Genomic DNA, 22,315 nt, shown 5'->3' on the forward strand with positions numbered 1-22,315 from the left:
TTTATGAAAATCTATTTGTTTGGGGGGAAATCCTGAGACATGCAAAATGTTGCCTTTTGCCAACTCAGCTTTGTCAATTTCCTACAGGATATACTAAAATACCTCTGTTTCCCACTGATTGGAATTCATTTTCTTCTTATGAGAAGCTACTTCAGTGTGGCAGCTAGGGAGCTGTGAGGCAGAATCATCAACTAGCTTCAAGTATCTAGCTTTGGCCACTATAGGCACCTAGGGTACCATATATATATATTCAATGGTGTGTTCTTTGTTTACAGAAAAGAAATCAGTACCAAACAATCTTTACATGTACCTTATTTTCTCCATTGGGTGGTTGAAGAGTCTAATATATCTAAAAAATACCTCCTCATTCCACCTAAATATTCAAAGTATCTCTTGAACCACTGATTTTATTAGGAACTGGTTTTAACTGGTTTCTCATAGACTAGAGTGTGTTAATTAAACACAAACCAAATCTTTCTTATAGACCTCAACTCTCCCCTAATTAGTTTACTCAATATTAATATAATCAGTGCTCTGCAATGGCTGCATATAGACAGTTGTTGGTGTTAATATGGAGAAAAAGTATGGAAGGTAGCACTTCACATATTTGTTTCATGGTAAAACAATATGAGAAAGGTGAGATAGAATGATACCATATAATTTCCATACAATAGCATCACATACACTGAAAAATAGAAATGCCAACATTTCTAGTCCTTGTCCTCATTTTTGCTCTATTGTGCACATTCATTAATTTAGTCACCCTAAGGAGATGGTCACATGCTCTTCCATTCTACTTATGATTTTTTCAGGACACTGGAAATGTGTCAGAACTGTATAGCAAAGTTAATTTCTGTTATTGCTTTATCATAGAATTATACAAAATGGCTTAGGTTAAAAAGAACCTCAAAGATATTGTTCCAACTCCCCTGCTGCACCCCCTGTATCAGGTTGATTAGGGTTCCATCCAGTGTGGCCTTAAACATCTCCAGGGATAGTGCAGCCTGTTGCAGCACCTCACTACCCTCTCTGAATAAGCTCCCCCAGCATCTAATCTAAATCTTCCCAGTTTTGGTTTAAAACCATTTCCCTTTGTCCTATCTCTCTCTACCTATTTTAAAAGTTTATCTATCTCACTCCTGTTTATAAGCTCCCTCTAAATAGTGGAAAGCCACAATGATGTCTCCCTGGAGCCTTTTCTTTTCAAACGCAAACAAGCTCAGTTTCCTCAACCTATCTTCATAGGGAAGTTCTGCAGCCTTCTGTAAATATAAGTGACCCTCCTCTTGACCATCTTCAACAGCTCTGCATCTTTCTTGTGCTGGGAGCCTCAGACATGAACACAGTATTCCAAATGGGACTTCACAAAGGCAGAGGACAAGGAGACAGTCACCTTCCTCTCCCTGCTGGCCACTGCTCTTCTGATGCAGACAAGGGCTGCAAGCACATACTGCCATCTCACATTATGTTTTTAATCAACCAGAAACCCCCCAAGTTCTTTTCCATATGTATACATATCTGGGATTTTCTCAATCCAAGTGCAGCACCTTGCACTTGGTCTTGTTGAACATCACTTGGCTCACATGGGACAACCTTTCAGGCTTGTCCAGATCTCTTTGGTTGGCATCATTTCTTCTGTCCTATCAATTATGCCACTCAACTCAGTGTCATCATGGTGACTGATGATGAACTCAATCTCATTGTCTATGTAACTGATGAAGGTGCTAAAGAGTACTTGTCCCAAGATGGACCCAGAGGGGATACCACTTGTCTCTGTCCTTTATCTGGACATAGAGCCATTTACCACATCCTTCTGACTGCGACCTTCCAACCAATTTCTTATCCACCAAATATTCCACCCTTCAAACCCATATGTCTCTAAGTTAGAGATAAAGGTATGGTGTGGGACTGTGTCAAAAATCTATCTCATAGCTTGCCCAATTTGGAAGGTTGTGTCTTTCTAAAGCTGTCCATCATGCAGACTAACCTCTTGTTACAGAGATGTTGTGTGAATCTATATAAGAAGTTTAAGGTAAATGTTCATGAGATAAATTCTTTGTTCTTCATTGAGTTTGTGGCTAATTATTCTTTATTTTCAGAATTTTGGAGCTCTTAGAGAAGTGCTGAACATTTTGAATGGTGCTCAAGGGACTGACTGTGTTCAGCATCATTTGAAATAAATCAGTGGGATCTGAAACACTGAGCCTCAGACTGGGAGTCTCCCAAAGCCCTGAATTATGAATTATGAACCCACCACTAGCACCCTCTCCAGCATTTCTCAGCACTTAGACTCAAAGCAATCTTCCAGCCTACCAGGTGAGCTATGGTATTTCTCTATTTGTTTATAGTCTATATGAGAAGTCAGGTAGTTTAGGTTGAAACTAAGCTAATTCAGTCTGAAATTAAAGAGGATTATTTTAAACTTGTTCACTTAAGGTGCGCTATTGGAAGAAAGCTCATGTACAGAGATGCTTATGGCATCATCTGCCATATGTACTGTCTTTTGTGGTAAAGAAAGTTAATGTTTAATCACATAACTCAGATAGTAACGTTAAAAATATTTTGCGGATTATGGGATGTTGGTGGTATTTTTTTGTTTGTTTTTTTCTCCATTTGTTTATCTTGAATAATTATGGTAACTTCATGAAATGTTTTGAACATACACTTAGCAATGCTTTTATGGTTCAATTACTGTATCATTCATATTACAAATGGTGAACAGTAAAAATGTGACAAGGTAAATAATCTTACACCATATCACTAAAGTTTAGGATAGATAAAAACATTTGTTTCAACCTCGTATTCTAAAAGAGTTAGGTCTTCTGTGGAAAAATACAGGAAAGAGTCTTATTAAAGGCTACATTTTCATGTTCATATTTAAAGAACCTAATATAATCTGTAATACTTATGAGCAAAGTTAATTTTATTTTAATTGGTGAATTCATAAAACACCAAGGTTCACCAGCTTCCATTACTTTCTTTGCATTTTCTAACATTCTCAATTTTCATCTACTCCCCTTTCCATTATGCCATGTTGTTTTGCATTTATAGCCTCTTTGCACCACTTGAGAATATTTTTCAGACAAGGCCTGATCACCGTTTCCACATTCCCACCTTGTAACAACCTCATTGAAGCATTTTTTTGCAGGGATGCCAGAGGCCTGTGCAGTGAGCAGTGTGCCTGGTTCTGTTTGATGTGCAGAGCAAAGCAGATATTGAGGAGCTAAGCATATAAAAGGACTGGAAGGTTTTCACAATTTCTAAGGGCTTCTTGACCCTAAAATGTCTGCAGATGAACATAACTTATTTCAAATATTTTTGATCCAAAACTTATTTTAATTATAAGCATCATTCCCATGTTACATTCATTTTTCAGATACATGATAAGAGTCAAGTGTAAATGAATAATTAGGTCTTATTTTTTTTTGTTCTTGTATCCTCTTATTTTTTGTTTCAGTTTTCAGTTAGTTCAAAATTCATTCTAGCCCATGTAAATTCACTCATACATTGTAACTTATATAACTAATTTTTACGTTTCCAAATGTGTTTTCACTCCTGTCATTTGTGTTGTTTCTATTTTGTTCAGTATTGATGTGACCAGAAGCAAGGAATAGTGACCCTTGACTTTTGAAAAGTGGATCCAAAAGTGGATCCATAAATGTAGATATTTCTGTCTGTATTTCTATTGGGATTTCACCTTTTGATGTTTGGATTATGAGTCAACGTGTATAGTAACTATTTTGATACCAAAAAAATCCATGAAAATTTATACTTCGTTATAGGAATTCATACAAAAGCCCAATCATTATAAACTGTTTTTGTTTTGTTTTGTTTTGTTTTACAAATCCAGAGTTGGATTTCTGTACAATGTACTGTCAACACAAGGAATTGTTGATAAACACTACTATATAAAATAAAATGTAATAGAAAAAAAAAAAAATAGCATTGTTTCGTTGGGATTTACAATCTTTTATTTTCCTTTATATTTTTAATTCATTTTCCTTAAAACAGTATGTAAATGTTATATTAAAAAACTACAGGAAACTGCAGCAACACAAAAGTCATAGAGTTGATTCTAAAACCCAACTGCCTCAGAGTTGTGCATTGTATCTAAATTTCTCTTTGAGATTTCCTCTGTATCCAATGCATGAAAGACATTAAGGTGTAAAGGATGATTTAGCCCACCTTTGAAGATGAGTTAAAAACAAATGTAATAAAATACATACCACTGTTTAGAAAAGGAGACCACGTGGCTATCTTAGATTTAGTAACTGGTTTTTGGATAACTGAAAATTGGCCTATGGATTTTCACAGAACTTTTATTTTAGCTTCTATGAATTTTGCCACTTGTTTCCTTTGGTAACTTTGTTCTTGAGTTGTTTAATAAATAAATGGGATTTTTTCTTATGAGAAGTCAATCCTGTTGATGACCCTCAACAATTTTTTATAGATTAAAAATTCCCATCTCCCTTTCAGCATTAAAGGCATCTTTGTTTTCAGAAGTGCTCAGTAGCCTACAGCTTTTGCTTGCCTCAGCTTCAGGATGTCAAAAAACAGATGTCATCACTGTGACACAGAGATCACAGTATCCTCACTCAAAACACCTCTTGAGCACCTTGCATCTTTTTATAGATACTGTGGAAATTAATATGACAGATTGTGTGACAGACAGCTGGTGTTAATAAAAGCCAGAGAAATACTGAAGATATATGTATTACATTAATATGTCACTAATAGCTTGAATTGTAGCTAAAGGGAGCCTACTTCATTTTTCTAACAGCATCCTTAATAACTGGGATATGTTGCTCCTCTCATGCAATATAGTGATGATCTATGGAAAAAGGTAAGCAAATAAGGGGATGAATTGGATAACTGCATGCATTTTTCTGAAGGTAGACAGAATGAAATGTACAGAATATTCAGCTTGAAGCTAATAGATTTAAGACATGGTGGAACATACTGTATAAGTATACAATAAGTATATCAAATTGCTGCTTAACAATTGATCTTATTGGTGAGTTCTGCAGCTGCCTTTTTAACCACTTCAAAGCATATAAAATCAGGTGGGTAATCACTCCTTGTAACACTGATACAATACTGATAGTTAGGATTTAATTTATCCTGTAGGCTGTGCCTTGAACTCTCCTTCCTCTCAAAGTTGAATATAACTTTTAACATTTATTAACCTGTCTATCTTACTCCATTCAACATTAGAATGAGGTTAAATACATTGTCCCTTACTTTGTCTAAAATAACCAAACAAGAAGTTGAGTTCATCTAACATGAAACAAGTTTTTATCACTGAGGTCCATGGTGCACATCACCAGAAGTTACATAATTATGCAAAGGGCATATTACTGGAAGGGTACCAGGAAATAAGTGTATCGAGCTTCCGAGAACAGTTGAGTTGCATTTCATGAAGTTATATGACACTGAAAGAGCAATTAAGTGTTTTATGCTGTGCTGGCTGTGCTCTTCCACAATTACAGTCATGAAGTCTGTAGGTTTAATTCAGGAGTTTTCAATCAACTGTTGCTTTCATGCTGGCTTTCCTTTTGGCTTTGAGATCAATTTACACACTGACAATTCAATGTTTTTCAATTCACTAGGCAGAAATGCATTCATCTTATTCTTCCCTCTGGAACAAAGAGGAAGTGCAGTCTGAGTACGTACAGAGGAATTGCACAAGTCTAACAGCAACACAGGCAGCTGTATTCAAATACGTTGTTATTGGACTAAGAATAAAGTAATAACACATAAGAAATAAAAGTAATTCTGTCACCATCCTGAAATATTCTTAAGCGTTCAGTAACACCATAAGAGAGGCCTGTATTCACTACAAATAATAAAACCATAGCGTTAAACCAATCAAAGTCAAATCTGTTCAACTGCATAATTTCCGTGAAGAGGTACTTATGAAACACAAAATGAACTTCAAAATGGAAGGCTCATTGCTTCATAATCAAAAGCAGTCAGCTTTAAACATCAGCAAGTTAGGTGATAAGTTTGTCATTTGTCACCTGCAGTCTTGGAGAGAATTTGCCTAAAAGGCTTGACAGACTTTAAACTTCACAGAGCATTTTTGCCCATTGATGGAACTCATTTTGATATACTACAAGTACTGTGAGGGTGGGAGGAAAGGCAGGGTAATAGTAGTTCTATTAAAATATTTTTGCATCAATCAGGTAGGGTTTCTGGTGTGAAAAAATATATAGGTCCTGAAAAGAAACTTCTACCACCCACCAGATCTGATTCTTTCTTGTCTAACTGTGCCTGGCTACTTTGGAGAAATACAGGCATGCAATACATCATTAGAAGCCAGAGATCAGGTAGGCTGAATTAAAATGGGAAGCTCTGAATGAGTATATTATTGCTGTATACAGATAACAACAGAAGTCAGAAATCGTTGGCTTTCGTAAGTTAGAATAATGGCAGCTCTCAGGTGAAAACTTATTTATAGTGGTTTTACATTGCTCTCTACAGACAATGTGCAAAAGGGAGAGACACAAATTAATATGTAGTAAGGCAGTAGCAGAGAAACCTGTCTTTGAACTCTTATTTCCCTTTAATCAGCGTGAGTTCTGCTAAATAGGAGAAAGAATTATGAGTAGGTGGAGGGCATCTATGTTACTGGGGGTAAATCACTCTCAGGGGAATAACTTTGCAGTTTGAGCAATGGAGTCTGACCTTTACATTACTTGAGGTGAGCAGATCTTCTCTGTTTTAACTCAGCATGAGCAGGAATTGCAAGGCAGCTAACCTGAAGACACACAACTGTCTTTTCCTACATGAAAGTCTCTTTTGGCAGTTATAACATATTCCTGGATGAATTCTCTAATGCTGACTAATGTCTTCTGTTTCATATCCTCAAGTGTGGGATTCTGTTGGTATTTTAGTAATGTCTGATATCGGTGGAAGTCCTATTAAGTTTCCAAGGTTCTTAAATTGCTACTTGGAGTTTATTTGTCTTGTAACTCAGGTTATAAAAGTAGCACCATAAACATTAATTGAACAACCATTAAGCAGCATGGCTGTTTGTTTTGGGTTGATAGAGGACATAAAGCTTCATACCCTGTGGTGGAAAACAATTAGATCCGATGATGAACATGCTATTAAATAAGCCATTACCAGACTTCTATCATTTTAACTTTAGAAAATAGCAACCAGCTGTGGCTGAATCATATGCAAGTGATAGAAAGTTGTATTTTAATTGTCATGTCATAGCCTGTTATAAATATTGTAGTTTTTAATGTTTTGTGCTAATGACAGTGACTAATAGTAGTCATTATCTCCATTCATTCTCATAAAAAATTTCTTCAAGAGAGGCTGATCATAACCAGAATGCCATTTAAAATTAAACTATGTTTTCCTAAAATAGAGAACATAAAGAACATTTAAATACCAAGAGGCTGGCTAGCTAATTTATTTTGTTTTGAGCATGTGTGACAACTACAGCTGTTGTTAACTGTGTCATGAGTTGAAATGATATTTCTTTCAAAAATATTTCTGGCACACTACTGTGGATGAGTGTCATATCTTCATGTGCTCTCTGCAGCATGGGATAAAAGGTGAACTTCACAGTGGGATACCTGTGGCAAGAAAAAAAATATGGTGCTGCCCCTGTAAAACCTTAATATTAATAACATTGAGTGTCTTCATCCATTTCTTATTTTAGTTGTGAATTCTGCTTACTTGACAGGTACAGAGTACTTCATTATGTGCACGAACAGAAATGCTTAAATGGATGGAGTGGCTATTTACGTATGATAGGAGCTAAGTGGGACATTAAATTAATGCCAAACAAGTGAGTGCTCATTTTAGTTTTGTTATAAATGGCTGCAGCACAGCAGTAATATGTTGACTCTCATGTGCTGACAAGTTCTATATTTCTTACAAAATTCCCTTAGAACTCGATGCGGAAAGACAAATTCACATTCTGCATGATGAAATTAGCAGCAGATGCATTAATAATTGAATAAGGATCCCTGGAGAGACACCACAGTTCAGCAGGGAAGTTGGTGACTGGCTCTTTTTAACTAGGGATTTTTGTGATATGTATGCATTTAAGTAAGCCCTGAGGTGAGAGACTTTGCATGTAGCCTTTGGTATTTGATTTTTGCTTTTAGAGGGCCTTGAATGGTTACACACTGCTTGAGTGGTCAGTGGGCATATGACCTTGTTTGTGTCCCTCCTTCCTCTGTGACTTTTCTCAAACTTTTAGTCAAATGCCTTTTAAATTGATTTCCAAAATATGAGTGCAAGGTTTCACTGTATCCAAGAGGCTTGCCATGGAGCCACACATCTTGAGTTCCTAAAGAGCTGAAACATTTTCCTGCAGTGTAGCAAGCAATTTGAAAGAACCAGATGAAAAGTATTAAGACAGTATACTGGCTTCTTCTCTTCCATCCTTTTACAGGGATTTGATGTCCTCTGAGTGAATCACACGATTTGCAGGTTTCAAACTTGTATTCCTTTTGACACTGAAAGGAAACAAGAAGATCGTTAGAAAAATGCTACTCTTTTCAGATAACCCAAGGCCATAACACCAATCCTAATGCTTAAATTATGATAATTCCTCACACCAAGTAATATCAGAAGACACTGACAAAACAGTTTGATATCTAGTAGACAGCAGTACCACCCAGATAAATTCTCATAGATTTAAGATCAGTCTATTATTGCCCTAGTGCCAAGAGGTTGATAAAAACTTGAATAATCTGAGAATTTCTCCCAGTTGAAGGAAGAGTAGCAAAATCTAGCACAGTAGTATTTGATTAACACCACATACTTGTCACCTCTACCAACTGGCAAGTTTCGTTCACTTGTTTGGAGTTGCATGGATGGAACTTACCACTGTGTTTTGGTTTCCTTCAGTTGCACGTTATTTTAAAATCTCAGGATCTGGAAGACAGAAATGTTTATCTTCAAAATGCCTGTCTGTATTCCTATAGTTTCATCAGCTAAAGGAAAGCTAGCTTTAATCTTAGGTTTTGAACGTATTAATACTGGTTTGCAATGTTTCCAGTAAGTGATTATATGATTTAATAAAGTGGTTGTCATTTTAAAAGTCCATTTTTATAAAAATGAAGTTTAATTTCTTCTCTTTAGATATGAAACCTTTCTATTGAATAACAGTGGATATGTTATTGATTAAATACAAATTTGGTATCAGTCTTTTCCGAATCAAGATAATGAATTTAAAATCTTTTTTGTACAAGAAACATCTTAGAAATTTATTTTGTCACTTGAAATAGGAGATAAGTCTAAGAGATTCATATTTGTTTAATGACATACTGCCTTGATCTGTTAGACACTTTGAATATACTGCAAGTGATGAAAGAACAGCTCATTTTCTGCTTTGCAGTATCAGAACACTGGTCCAGATATTGAAGTTTAGTATATCCAATGAAGTCAACATCCTAAAAGTGTACTCTGGTTTCAGCATCACCTCTTCTTTTGGGGTATTTGAAACAAAGGCATAGAAAGTAAATTGGACTCATCTTTAGTTAGCAGACCAAACATTTCTGTATAATATTTTTCATTTGATCCATGCATGTATAATATATTTTGTTGCTGTTTAAAAAAGAAACTCATGTCAATAGTATCTGAGTTTTTAAGGAAAAGACTAAATACACAAACAAGATTTTGCACCAGTAAAAGAGAAGAATATACCTGAATTACATAAACCAAAGAGGAATAAAGAGACATACGTGATGATGAGGAGAAGAGAGATCACAAGTCATTAACTATGGCTTTATGTTTCATGTCTCTGCGTAGTGTGTTTAATCCTATAAACTGCTCTCCATTTCTTCTATTATTCTCATGGAATAGGATTCTAAATCTGCTCCAGATTAATATTATGCAGTTTCATAACTATTGCAGCTTTTTTTAGTAGGTACAAGGTTTATCAGAGTTGCCTTTGTTTATTCTCAACATCTGAAGTGATCACTGAATTTCATCTCTGCAAAGTTATCATTCCTGTAGAAGCAAGCAGATGTTTCTGAAGCTTTCTAGTGAATGACTAGAGTGCAGAGTGCAGAGGGTTGTCGTTGGCAGTGCGGTGTCTGGCTGGAGGCCTGTAACTAGCAGCGTCCCCCAGGGGTCTGTACTGGGTCCGGTCTTGTTCAACATCTTCATCAACGACCTTGATGAGGGGATAGTGACCACCCTCAGCAAGTTTGCTGATGACACGAAGTTGGGAGGATTGGCTGACACGCCTGAAGGCTGTGCTGCCATTCAGCGAGACCTGGACAGGCTGGAGAGCTGGGCAGTAAGAAACCGGATGAGGTTTAACAAAAGCAAGTGTAGAGTCTTGCACCTAGGTAGAAATAATTGCATGCACCAGTACAGGCTGGGGGAAGACCTGCTGGAGAGGAGCTCTGCAGAGAGGGACCTGGGCGTCCTGGTGGACGACAGATTGACCATGAGCCAGCAGTGTGCCCTTGTAGCCAAAAAAGCCAATGGCATACTGGGGTGTATTAAAAAGAGCATGTCCAGCAGGTCGAAGGAGGTGATCCTCTGCCTCTACTCTGCCCTGGTGAGGCCTCATCTGGAATATTGTGTCCAGTTCTGGGCTCCCCAGTACAAAAAAGACAGGGATCTCTTGGAAAGAGTCCAGCAGAGGGCCACTAAGATGGTGAAGGGCCTGGAGCATCTCCCCTATGAGGAGAGACTTAGGGAACTGGGTCTGTTTAGCCTTGAGAAAAGAAGGCTGAGAGGGGACTTGATCCAGGTTTATAAATACCTGAGGTGTGGGAGCCATAGTGGTGAGTCTGGTCTCTTTTCAGTAGTGCGTGGGGATAGGACTAAGGGTAATGGGATGAAAGTACAGCATAGGAAGTTCCGCACGAATGTGCGGAAGAACTTCTTTACAGTGAGGGTGATGGAGCACTGGAACAGGCTGCCCAGGGAGGTGGTGGAGTCTCCTTGTCTGGAGATATTTAAGACCCGCTTGGACGCCTACCTGTGTGATATGGTGTAGGGAGCCTGCTTTGGCAGGGGGGTTGGACTCGATGATCTCTAGAGGTCCCTTCCAACCCCTACAATTCTGTGATTTTGTGATTCTGTGAATGACAAAACCAATGGCTTTTATCCAAGTTTTGCAGGTCACAAAATGTTCAAAATAGCAGAGGAAATCAAAAGAACCGCCTGTCTTTTGCTGTCACAGTAATTTTGCACTTGAGTACATGAGGATAGGCTAATATAACAGGTATTGAGGAAGACACGGAGTGATTCTCTTTGAGCTCTGCATTGGGAAGTAACAGTAAGAGTTACATTTCAAATTACAACTTTACTTGAAATGTGACTTCATTTATTTATTTTTTTTAAGCATCTTCGATACCAAGTTTTTGTCCCTTGACAATATTGAATTGGATGCAATCCACTTCGAGGCAGAAAGATAAGTTTCTAATTGTCAGTCTGGTAACCACTGCCTGGAGATCAAGTGGTATACTCTTTGCTTTATGCCTTACCACTTATACTGATACTTTTGCAGGCCAGAAATGCTTTTCCCTTGTGCATTCACAACCTTCTTCAAAGTCTTCATACATTTCCCCTATGCTGCCATCTGTCACACAGAAGCAAAATATAACAGAATATTGGTGGGAAGGTTCAACCTCTACTGCCATATCACCACCATCCACCTCTGATGTCATTTCCTAGCAGAATAAAATAGAAGACATTACTTTCAGGGCAGTTAATCCCCACAGTTGAATTTACATGCTCTGAGTGTCCTGTAGTACTTTTACTTAATGTACTTAATGTACTTTTACTCTTGTCATTTTAAGAAAATACTTTTGAACGTAGATGGTAAGTAAAAGACTCTCAAAAGATAATTACAGCTTGAAAGACTTCAGTTAATACAGGGACTCCTAAATAGGTTGTTTTAGTTATCCATTAGATAAATGTACTAAGAAAGTCTGTTAGAAGGTCAGAAATATCAAGATGGAAGATGGAAACACAAACATGTAGAAGATAATAAATTTCAAAGGTTTTCATTTGACAAATACGAAGTTATGATTCTCAGATGATGCCAAGGATGATCAACTGAAAATAGGGCAAGGATATAGTCTGGATCTTAACAGTGGCTACAAAGAAATGATGCATAATTGATCTAGAAGTATCATTTGCTGCAAAAGCAGAAAACAGTACAGACTTCAAATGATGAGCCTGAGCCACTCCTGTAAACGCTAGTGCCTAGATCTTTGCAGAAAGGCAAATGTTAACAGAGGAAGCCTTCTTGCCAGGGCAACAGGTCGCACTCTGTATAGCTTGAATACTGCTCCTACATGAAGTTAAAGCCACCAAGCTTTAACTTGCTTTTTGACTTGCTTGTTTCTTTTTAAGCAGTGGTCAAATAGGGGCTAGTAAGATATGCATCATTTTCCAGAATACTAAAATAGGAGGTAAATTAATAGTGTTTAAATAATACAGGTGAGAATCATGCACTTACAGGGGTAAAGCCATTGGAATTTTAAATGCTGAATGTGTTACAACTGCACGATTGCTTCATGTTCTCCTCTAGTAATAATGGATTTATTCAAATGAGCAATTACATTCTCCCACATGAAGAGGTATACCCACAAATTGGTGACCTTTTGGATAACAAGTGGCAGAACTTGCACTATAAGAAGATTTAGGAACATCAGACATCAACTGTGGCTCTGAAGTGATAAGGTACCTAGGAAGAATAGCAGTGTTAACAGAGAAAGTTCCTCCCTAGTCTCGGGAATTTGATGAATAACTTTTACTGTGAGCATATACATTCTTTTATTACTATGAATTAAAAATATCTCAATGCTTTAAAATGTTATTATTATGTTAAATGTGCAAAACAGAGCTTAGCAACAGGGTTCCTCTATAAGAAGGTGGGTTTTGGTGGGTAGAGTGGCAAAATGTGCTTTCACCAGAAATGTGGCTGTTCCCATAAGCACATGTTTATGATATTAAAAAAAAAAAAAAAAAAAAAAGAGTGATTGTCTATTTCCTAATCTTTCTGGTTTTCCTGATTTTCTAATTAATGAATAGGAATATTATCATCAATAGAGGGCACTGACACTAGCTTCCATTTTAGACAATAGAATTTTTTAAGCACATTGAGTGTAGATTCTAGCATACCTTTGGGCCATAAAATAATCTAATATTCTAATTGTACTTCACATTCAACTATCTGCTGTTTCTTGGACATCTGTTATCCATTGAGCAGCTATTTTTATTGGGATGGCCATGACTGCTTTTAGGTATTTTCCATTAATACAGTAAATACAGGGTTAAGAAATACTTATGAGTATCAAGACATCTGAAGTACCTGCTTTAACAGTGTCTCTGAAGTTTCTTAACCATCTTTTCAAATCTATCCTATTTATGCTTATGTGTTCTTCCTGTTTTGACATTTCACTTTCAACCATATTCTAAGATTTTAATTAAAGTGTATTTAACCTCAATCTTGATATGTGTACCAAGGTGTTGCAATATTAATTTTCTAATATAGCTTAACAATTCCGCTAGCTCGTTATAAGAATCTTATCCAGCTTCTTATCCTCTCACAGGCGATCTTTGTCCAGAGAGATTTTTAAGGCTTGACAATAATGATATAGTACAGAGAGCAAGATTTCTCATAATGAGTGGTTGTTTAATTTGTAGCTGAGTGGAAGGCGTTTTCACTTCTTAGGTACCGTACTGTTTGTCTGTGAAGACCAGAAGGTCTGGCTCTGCACAGCACCACAGAATAGGGTACAAGGACTGCGACACATTTGCAGTCTCTTCAAATGCTTCATATAATAACAATAGAAAAAGCATTCTGAATTAGATAGAAAAGTGTTGTCTATATCTACTGTTCACATGCTTCAGGTCTCTCTCATCTTCTTTACCCTCTCTGTGCCTTTTTGGTTTTAAAGATACAATATTTTTTACATACTGAAAAATATATTTTTGAATGAAAACCGGTTCTTATATCTGTGAGTTGTAGACAAATGTTCAGCTTGTCTCAGTATCTGCCAGTTCAGTGGCAGAATGAACTCTAATACTAAGTGTAACAACACTGTGACAGACAATTCAATTAAAAGACAATGATGCATATGTTCCAGAGGTTTGCACACATTGGCAGAATTTGGCATATGCCTGTCCTGTCAGCAAAAGGTATTTCTGTCATATAGATAGATATGATTTGCACAACTAATTCTCTGTGAGAACCTAGAAAAAGGACAACAAAACTAATTTTGTCAAGGACACAAGAGTAAACGGTAATGTATTTAGACATACTTTAAAAGATTCGAATGATACTGATCCTAGCAGAGTACAGTTAAATACAATGAAAGTAAAAACCCCGAAAAATGAGTGTAGGGATTCAGACTTTTTACTGAAACTACAAAGGGCTGATTTATCATAAGCTATAAAAGATGTCATTAAATTATCGGCATTTACCAATTATTATTTGTGGTTTCTGAGATGCTCCTGCCTCTCACCATATCTGAATAACTACATACAACTCCACCTGTAAGTAGTTTTGAAGTATCAGACTAATAAAAAAAAAAATAATAATAACAAATATATCTTCTTAAAGTAATAAGAAATCCTCTTCAACTCAGTGGGTCGAATTGTAGGAATAAAAGACACCAAATCTGTCTCTAATATTGTACTGTGCAAAATGGAAGATTACAGAAAATGGTTTATTAAAAAGACTACTCCGAGTCATTTCAATGGTGTTCTCTGGGGTATAGTCTGTGTACCAGTAAAAATCTTTTTACTTATTCTATTAAAGCAGCACATCACATCCAAATACTGATAAGATCAGGCAGATTCACTTCAGGATGAACCCTACATACACACAGTTCTATCAGTGAACAGTTGGCACGTGCTGAGCCATAATTGCTAAATCTGAAACACAAATGTTTGGACTGACACAAAATAGAAAGCCTCATTCTTACTTGTTTACTTCTGAATGCATTTTTTTTTTTCACTTTCAGTGTTACATGCATGACTGGCATATTTTATCCAGGACTAGAAATTCAGCATGGCTATTTGCTGTAGTAACTACAAAGAACAGAGGTGATAAAATTCAAGCTAATCCAAACCTTCACTGAGGCTCAATGACTTACCTGAGTTTTAAAATCAAGCCTTCAATTCAATATTACAGATACGATGCAGTATGAAGCAACTGAGATTTGACACTCTTAAGAACCATAAAAATAAAAGTATAGATATTTTATCTCTTTAAAGAAATAGTTTGCTCTTATATAGGAAAAACTTGAGAAAATATGAAGCTTAAGCATATGTGTGTTATTATTGAAATCTGATTTTTACATACATGAAGTTTTAGCATTCTGCTGCACCAGAGAGTAAATGTTCAAAAATCATTGGGTTTTTAGCACATGTCTGAAACTGCTGCCTTCCATACTGAAGTGCATAGGTAAGGAATGGAGACTGCAGACATACAGAATAGTCCACTGTGCAAACTAAATCTATGGTTACAAGCAAACTGCTTTAACTCTGATGCTGAGGGGAAAAAAAAAGTTTGAAATCTTTTACCAGCACAGTTTATTTTTGGACAGGATTGTGACATTTGATTGGTTTGGTTTGGTTCTGTTTTGTTTTGGAAGAATTCAATACAGAAATTGTAGAAGTTAGACTGCAGCTGGTGGTGCTAATTACCTGGGGCAAAGGAAGTTATCTTTTCTTCTGTTTTGTGCTGTTTTTCAGGCCTTATAGATCCCAGAAGGTGAACCCATAATCAAGTCTTTATTGGGGGCTTCTTGACAAGACCAGCTCCAGCCACTGTTCCTGGCCTCATGCAAGGCGTTCTAGAAAGGGATTCCTCCAGCCCCACAGCAGGACAGGGAATCAAGTGCTCCAGGTCAGCCTGCCTACAGATTCTGATCCTAAAAGTAATAGATTGTTAACTACAAACTGTATTTAGAAATGACCTCCCTAAATCACAAACACTATGGAGCCTGAGGTGGTCCCTGGCTTTGCCTTTGACAAGAAGGTAATAGGTAATAGTCTCGTGCGGGTTGGAAGGGACCTTAGAGATCATTGAGTCCAACCCCTGGGATTCGAGCCTCTGTGCTGCAGAGCAGCACTTCTACCACTTGCGCCACAGGGGGATTTGAACACCCGGGCCCCGGTGCTGCAACTCGGCATTCCTACCACTGCGCCACCGGGGCACACAGGTAATTAAACTCACTTTTACACTGGAGTTCTCCCTAGCTCTCATTGCATGCTCATCAAACCTACCAAGACTTCATGCAATTAATTTATTCAATTGATTGATTTGATTCCACGAATATATATTGTTGGGTATTCTAATTGTCATAATTCTAAGTGAGTTTCAGGGGAGACAGGCTGCCCACATTTGGAGGGCTGATGCTTTAAAACAAAATAATGAAAATTAAAATCAGTAGTTCTGATTCTAAGAGTGCAAGTTCTGTTTGCAATTTTTATCTTTTTTTAATATACCTCTTATGTTGTCTATTTCCATGTTCCGGCAATTTCTAATGACACTGGTTTTCATTTTACTCTGTAAGAAGAAATGAAGCTTTTCAAATATGTTATTTAATAAAATACTAAGGATAGAATCATAAAGCATCCTGAGATGGAAGGGACCCACAAGGATCATTGACTCCAGCTCCTGACTCCACACAGACCACCCAAAAATCAGACCATATGACTAAGAGTATTGTCCAAGCACTCCTTGTACTCCAGCTAGCTCAGAGGCACAACCACTGCCCTGGGCAGCCTGCTTCACTGCCCAACCACCCTCAAGTAAATAATCTTTTCTTGATATTGATATAACCTGGACCTCTCTTGACACAGCTGCATGCCATTCCCACCTATTCTGTTGTTGGTAACCATACAGGAGATCAGCACTGCCCCTCCACTTCCCTCATGAGGAGCTGTGGGTTGTGATGAGGCTTCCCCTCATCCTCCTCTACCCTGGGCTGAACAAACCAGGGAACCTCAGCTGCTCCTCATACATTTTCCAATTCTAACCTTTCACCAGCTTTGTAGCCCTCCTTTGGTCACACTCTAGTAGTTTTATATTCTTTTTGTACTGTGGCACCCAAAACTGTACTCAATTGAAGCCGCACCAGTGGGGTGTAGGGTGGGACAATCCCTTTCTTTGCCTAGCTGGCAATGCTATGTTTGATGCACCCCAGAACATAGAACACCCTGAGCATACTGTAGATACATGTTCAAATTGTTATTGACCCAGTTCTTCAAATGCCCTTCAGTGGGGCTCCTCTCCTGTGTCTCATTGCACTATCTATATGGTTAGCAAGGGTAAGTTAGATCTCTGTAAGTTTTGGTTTACTTAAAAGTTGTAAAAGTCATTAACTTTTGTCTATGAAAATATGTAGGCCTTGTTTTCATCTGTACCCTGCCTTAAAAAATCCAGAATTCTAGTCTGTGTAAAAAACAAGCTCTGAAGCCTAGTGTCAATACTCACCTATTTTTCTTTTCAAAATACAGAGTAATTTCACCAGACATCACTTTAACCCAGACATGAAAGAAAGTGGCTGATGCCATGTTAAATAACATGCTGTGTAGATTTCATCTGTTGAAGACCAATTCTGTACCTCTAGCAGGAGAAAAAACTATTTCCAGTGGTTACAACTTTTAATATCCACAGTGTGAAATAATCCATATATTGAAATCGTTCAAGGGAAATCTAGTTTTTCTGCATGCTTATTTGTACCAAAAAGGACTTAGCAAACAATAAAAAAATCATATTTTATATGGCTGCAGCCATAGAATTGACATGTCATAGAATTGACATGGTACAGTGCATTTGTATTTACAGTTTGTGCAGCAGTACATTTGATTCATGATTTTATTATTCTTCTGCAAAATAATTCAAGTCCTTCCAGATTTTGTCTCACTGAGTTACTTATTCACCTGAAGAAAGACTCAAAAATTAAGGACTGATCCTCTTTAATTATATCCATGGAAAGGACATTGCTCTGCAGGCTACAGCTGTCAGCATGTACATAAATCTGTACACAATCATGGAATCATAGACTCATAGAATGGCCTAGGTTGAAAAGGACCATAATGATCATCTAGTTTCAACCTCCCCGCCATATGCAGGGCCGCCAACCACCAGACCAGGCTGCCCAGAGCCACATCCAGCCTGGCCTTGAATGCCTGCAGTTATGGGGCATCCACGACCTCCTTGAACAACGTGTTCCAGTGTGTCACCACCCTCTGAGTGAAAAACTTCCTTCTAATACCTTACATAAATCTCCCCTGTCTTAGTTTAAAACCATTCAGCTGTGTCCTTTCACTATCAACCCATGTAAACAGCTATTCCCCCTCCTGTTTAAATGCTCCCTTCAAGTATTGGAAGGCCACAATGAGGTCTCCCTGCAGCCTTCTCTTCTCCAAGCTAAACAAGCCCAGTTCCCTCAACCTTTCTTCATAGGAGAGGTGCTCCAGCACTCTGATCATCTCAGTGGTCCTCCTTGGTTTCAAGAGCTCTGCATCATTCTTGTGCTGGGGGCCCCAGGCCTGGACACGGTACTCCAGATGGGACCTCAAAAGTGCCGAGCAGAGTGGGACAATCACCTCCCTCTCCCTGCTGGCTACCCCTTTTTTAATGCAGCCCAAGATGTAGTTTGCCTTCCAGGCTGTAAGTGCATACTGCTGGCTTATATCCAGCTTCTCATCCACCAGGACCCCCAAGTCCCTCTCTACAGGGCTACTCTCAAGATCTTCCCCCAGTTTTATAAATACTTGTGATTGCCCTGGCCCAAGTGCAACACTTTTCCTGCCTGTACAGGTCCCTCCAGATGGCTTACCTTCCCTCCTCTGTATCAACTGCACCACTCAGCTTGGTGTCATCTGTAAACTTCCTGAGGGTGCACTCGATGGCATCGTCTGTGTCATTGATGAAATGTTGAAAGATGTTTGTTGTTTATATTTTTGCTTCTGACTAATAAGATCTCATGGGACTGGGAATTTAAAATAATAATCTTTATTTTAAGTTGCCAAGTGTACTTCATTATCACTGTGAAGTTCTACTCTCCATATCCATATGGTGTGTATCTACATGCCACTTTGATAGGTACTGCAATGGAAGAAAAATTCTACAGGAATTAAATGACGTGTTTTGTTTTTCTTAGAAAAAGTAACTGTGACGTTGCCTACAGGAAGCAAAGTAAATTGGAATGAAATGAATGTAAACACATGGATTTAATGGCTTGATAAGACTCAATTTTGAAGAAACCCTCCTGACATCTAGTTTTAAAGAACAAAAATTTATGGAAAATTCCTCCTGGGTAGTCCAGTCTATCGGGTTATCAGGAAAGCTGATTGCTCTGATGATACATACATAGCTCAGAAGAAATGATAGTAAGAAAAATAAATAAGGAGAACAAGAAAAAGAAGAAATCCATTGATAAATTTAAACTAGTTTTCTAGAGTTTGGCTTACTGGTAAAATATTTGGGAGCATGTGAAAATATTACTCGTACACAGTTATAACTCCTGTCACATAAAATCCCTGTCCTTTCTTCAGGGTCCTGACAGAAATCTGAGTTTCCCATTTGTGGATAAATAAGTGGATAAAGAAACAGCAACTGTCTTCATCTACCTGCACTTTTACAAAGTGTTTGACACTGTTCCACATGACACCTTGGTTGCCAAACTGGAGAAAATTGGGTTGACCCATTTTATAAGGAATTGGTTGGATGTTTGAACTCAGTGGTTGCAGTTGTGGTTGCAGTTGCAGTCAATGGCTCAATGTCCAGATGGAGACTGGTGATGAGTAGCATTCCTCAGAGATCAGTGCTGCAACTCGTGTTATTTAACATCTCTGTAGGTGACATGGACAGTGGGATTGAGCACACCCTCAGCAAGTTTGCAGATGACACCAAACTGAGTGGTGCAGTTAATACACTAGAGGGAAGGGATGCTATGCAGAGGGACCTGGACAGGCTTGAGAGGTGAGCCCATGCCAATCTCATGAAGTTCAGGAAAGCCAAGTGCAAGATCCTGCAGCTGGGTCAGGGCAATCCCAATCACAGATACAGGTTGGGCAGAGAATGTCTTGAGAGCAGGCCTGAGAAGAAGAATTTGGGGTGTCAATGAATGAAAGATTCAACATGAAGAGGCTGCACTTGCAGCCCAGAATGCCACCTCTATCCTGGGTTGCATCATGGCAAGCATGGCCAGTCAGTTGATGAAGGTGATTCTGCCCTTCTACATTGCACTTGTAAGATCTCACCTGGAATGAGTGTCCTGACACAAGAAGGACATGGAACTGTTGGAGCAGGTCCAGAGGAGGGCCACAAAGATGATTAGAAGGCAGGAGCACCTCCCCTGTGAGTAGGGGGAAGAGAGCTGTTCTCTTCAGCCTGGAGAGGAGAAGACTCCAGGGGGACCTTATAGCAGCCTATCAGTACCTGGAGGGGGCCTACAGGAAGGATGGGGAGGGACATTTTAGCAACAGGACAAGGGGAAATGGCTTTAAACTGGTAGAGGGTAGATTTAGACTAGATATCAGGAAGAAATTCTTTAATGTGAGGGTGGTGAGGCACTGGAACAGGCTGCTCAGCAAGGTTGTGGATGCCCCCTCCCTGGAAGCATGGAGCTTGGAACTAGATGAGCTTAAAGGTCCCTCCCAACCCAAACTATTCTATGATTCTACTATGATGATATCTCAACTTTACTCTCATTTTCATATTTGTGCATTTGTTATTCTCTAAGCCCACTTTTACCCATCCCTTGAAAGCAAAACATAGAATCAATGATACTGAAGTTTATGTAGGCTTGATGTTTAGCAAAAAAAAAAAAAAAAATAAAATTTAAAAAAAAAAAAAAGGTTTCCAGCCCTGCTATCTGTAGGGTGCATTTATGTAGCTCTCCATGAAGCATTTTTAAAGTAGAGTAGGTGACAGCAATCTCATTCTGAGAAGAGGAAGAGCCATATGGCTCAATTTTATGGATAGCTGATTTTACAATACCTCAGAAAAAAACATTTATAATCTTTAAACAGATTTGGATTACTCATGTAGGTTGGCGAAGTAGCCATGTCCAGTGTAATACTGCATTTTCCCTTAATAAATTTATAGTTTCACAGGATCTACAATCTTAGAAGTATCTCATGGAATTTAAAAAGGCCAATGCCTTTCAGGCACTTCTTGCATTTTGCATTCTTAGTGATTACTGTCATGCAACAGTAATTCATAGCTGTAGTCTCTAGTTCCTCCAATTAAAAACACTATAGAAATGTAGTTTATTTTTTCAAAGGCATCCACATGGCAAAACAGGATATTGTATAGTGCTATGCCATATTGCTACTTCGAATAGATAGAAACTAGAAAAGATTGCAAGTTCATTTTTCAGTCATAGATGCAATTTCATGTGCAGGACTGGGTACCCACTTGTGGGCACACATGAATACTAGATTTTTGAACAGTGAATTATTTGCTTTGGCTTTGCTCCTTCCTTTTGGTACTGAGCTGTATATAACAATTGAAAGTCAGAAATATAGTAAATACAGTATCTAGTTTCATTGTAACCTCTTCCTGATTGATAACTTGCCTTTTCCCTAGACTCAACATTGTAGCGCAAACCAATTGGTATAACCTGCAGCTATAAACTGTTCCTAGGAGGTCTGTTTCTTTTCTAGGGAAATATGGTTTTCATTAATACTAATGTTCAGACTCAGGTTAAAAAAAAAAAAAAAAAAATGTGTTTAAGATAGTGTATTATACTCAGAACTTTAAGTTATTACTCTTCTTAGTGATACTAATCCGTTTTCCTACAGAGAGCCAAGTGAATTGTTACCTGTCACAGCATCCCCATGTTCATCTCTTAATACTTGTGGGTGTGAAACAAACCACCTAAAAGAGATTCACTGCCTCTTTTACTGCCCAGACCAGACTGTTTCCTGTATTCCATCAGTGCAGTTCTGCTGCTGCACATTTTGGTTTGGTAAGTGCTACAACAAAGATTCTTTCCTAGTGATTTTACATGCTTGCTGATCTATAAAGACACAATAGAGTAAACAACAGTTAACAAATTGCTCTAATAGACAGCACAGTCCCTTAGGAGACAATCATAACATCGACACCAAGGTTGAGATATTCTTTCTCCAGGGCACCATTAACAGTAAATTTATCGCTGAGTGTGTATTTAGTTCTGCAACTCCAGTCCTAAGCTGTGAGGTTATCCAGGTCAGAGGTTAACAACAGGCAACTGTTTGTTTGTATTTTTGTGACTTTACTGGAAAGTCATGTGTCAATATGTTATTTTGAAAAGGATGTTAAAAAAAAAAAAAAAAAGAGAGAGATACATAAAAAGAGTTCTGAAACAAA

General features: G+C 38.0%; 1 protein-coding gene across 4 annotated transcripts in view; it reads left to right on the forward strand.

Moving 5' to 3' along the window:
* Positions 1 to 22,315, forward strand: part of KHDRBS2 (KH RNA binding domain containing, signal transduction associated 2) — a 317,464-nt gene that overhangs the window by 292,894 nt on the left and 2,255 nt on the right. For 2 of the 4 annotated variants that reach the window (XR_004306588.2, XR_001554389.3), the window contains 3 exons: positions 2,100 to 2,316; positions 15,697 to 15,850; positions 21,766 to 21,932. The gene's annotated coding sequence lies outside the window, so the exon portion shown is untranslated. Of the gene's footprint in view, positions 1 to 2,099; positions 2,317 to 3,148; positions 3,915 to 7,699; positions 7,805 to 15,696; positions 15,851 to 21,765; positions 21,933 to 22,315 lie in introns of those variants that run through there. The other 2 variants (XR_014944887.1, XR_001554394.3) reach the window with 2 other exon arrangements.

Source organism: Coturnix japonica, chromosome 3 (genome assembly GCF_054131305.1).
Source record: "Coturnix japonica strain WE chromosome 3, WE-NBRP24, whole genome shotgun sequence".
NCBI classification, from domain to species: Eukaryota; Metazoa; Chordata; class Aves; order Galliformes; family Phasianidae; genus Coturnix; species Coturnix japonica.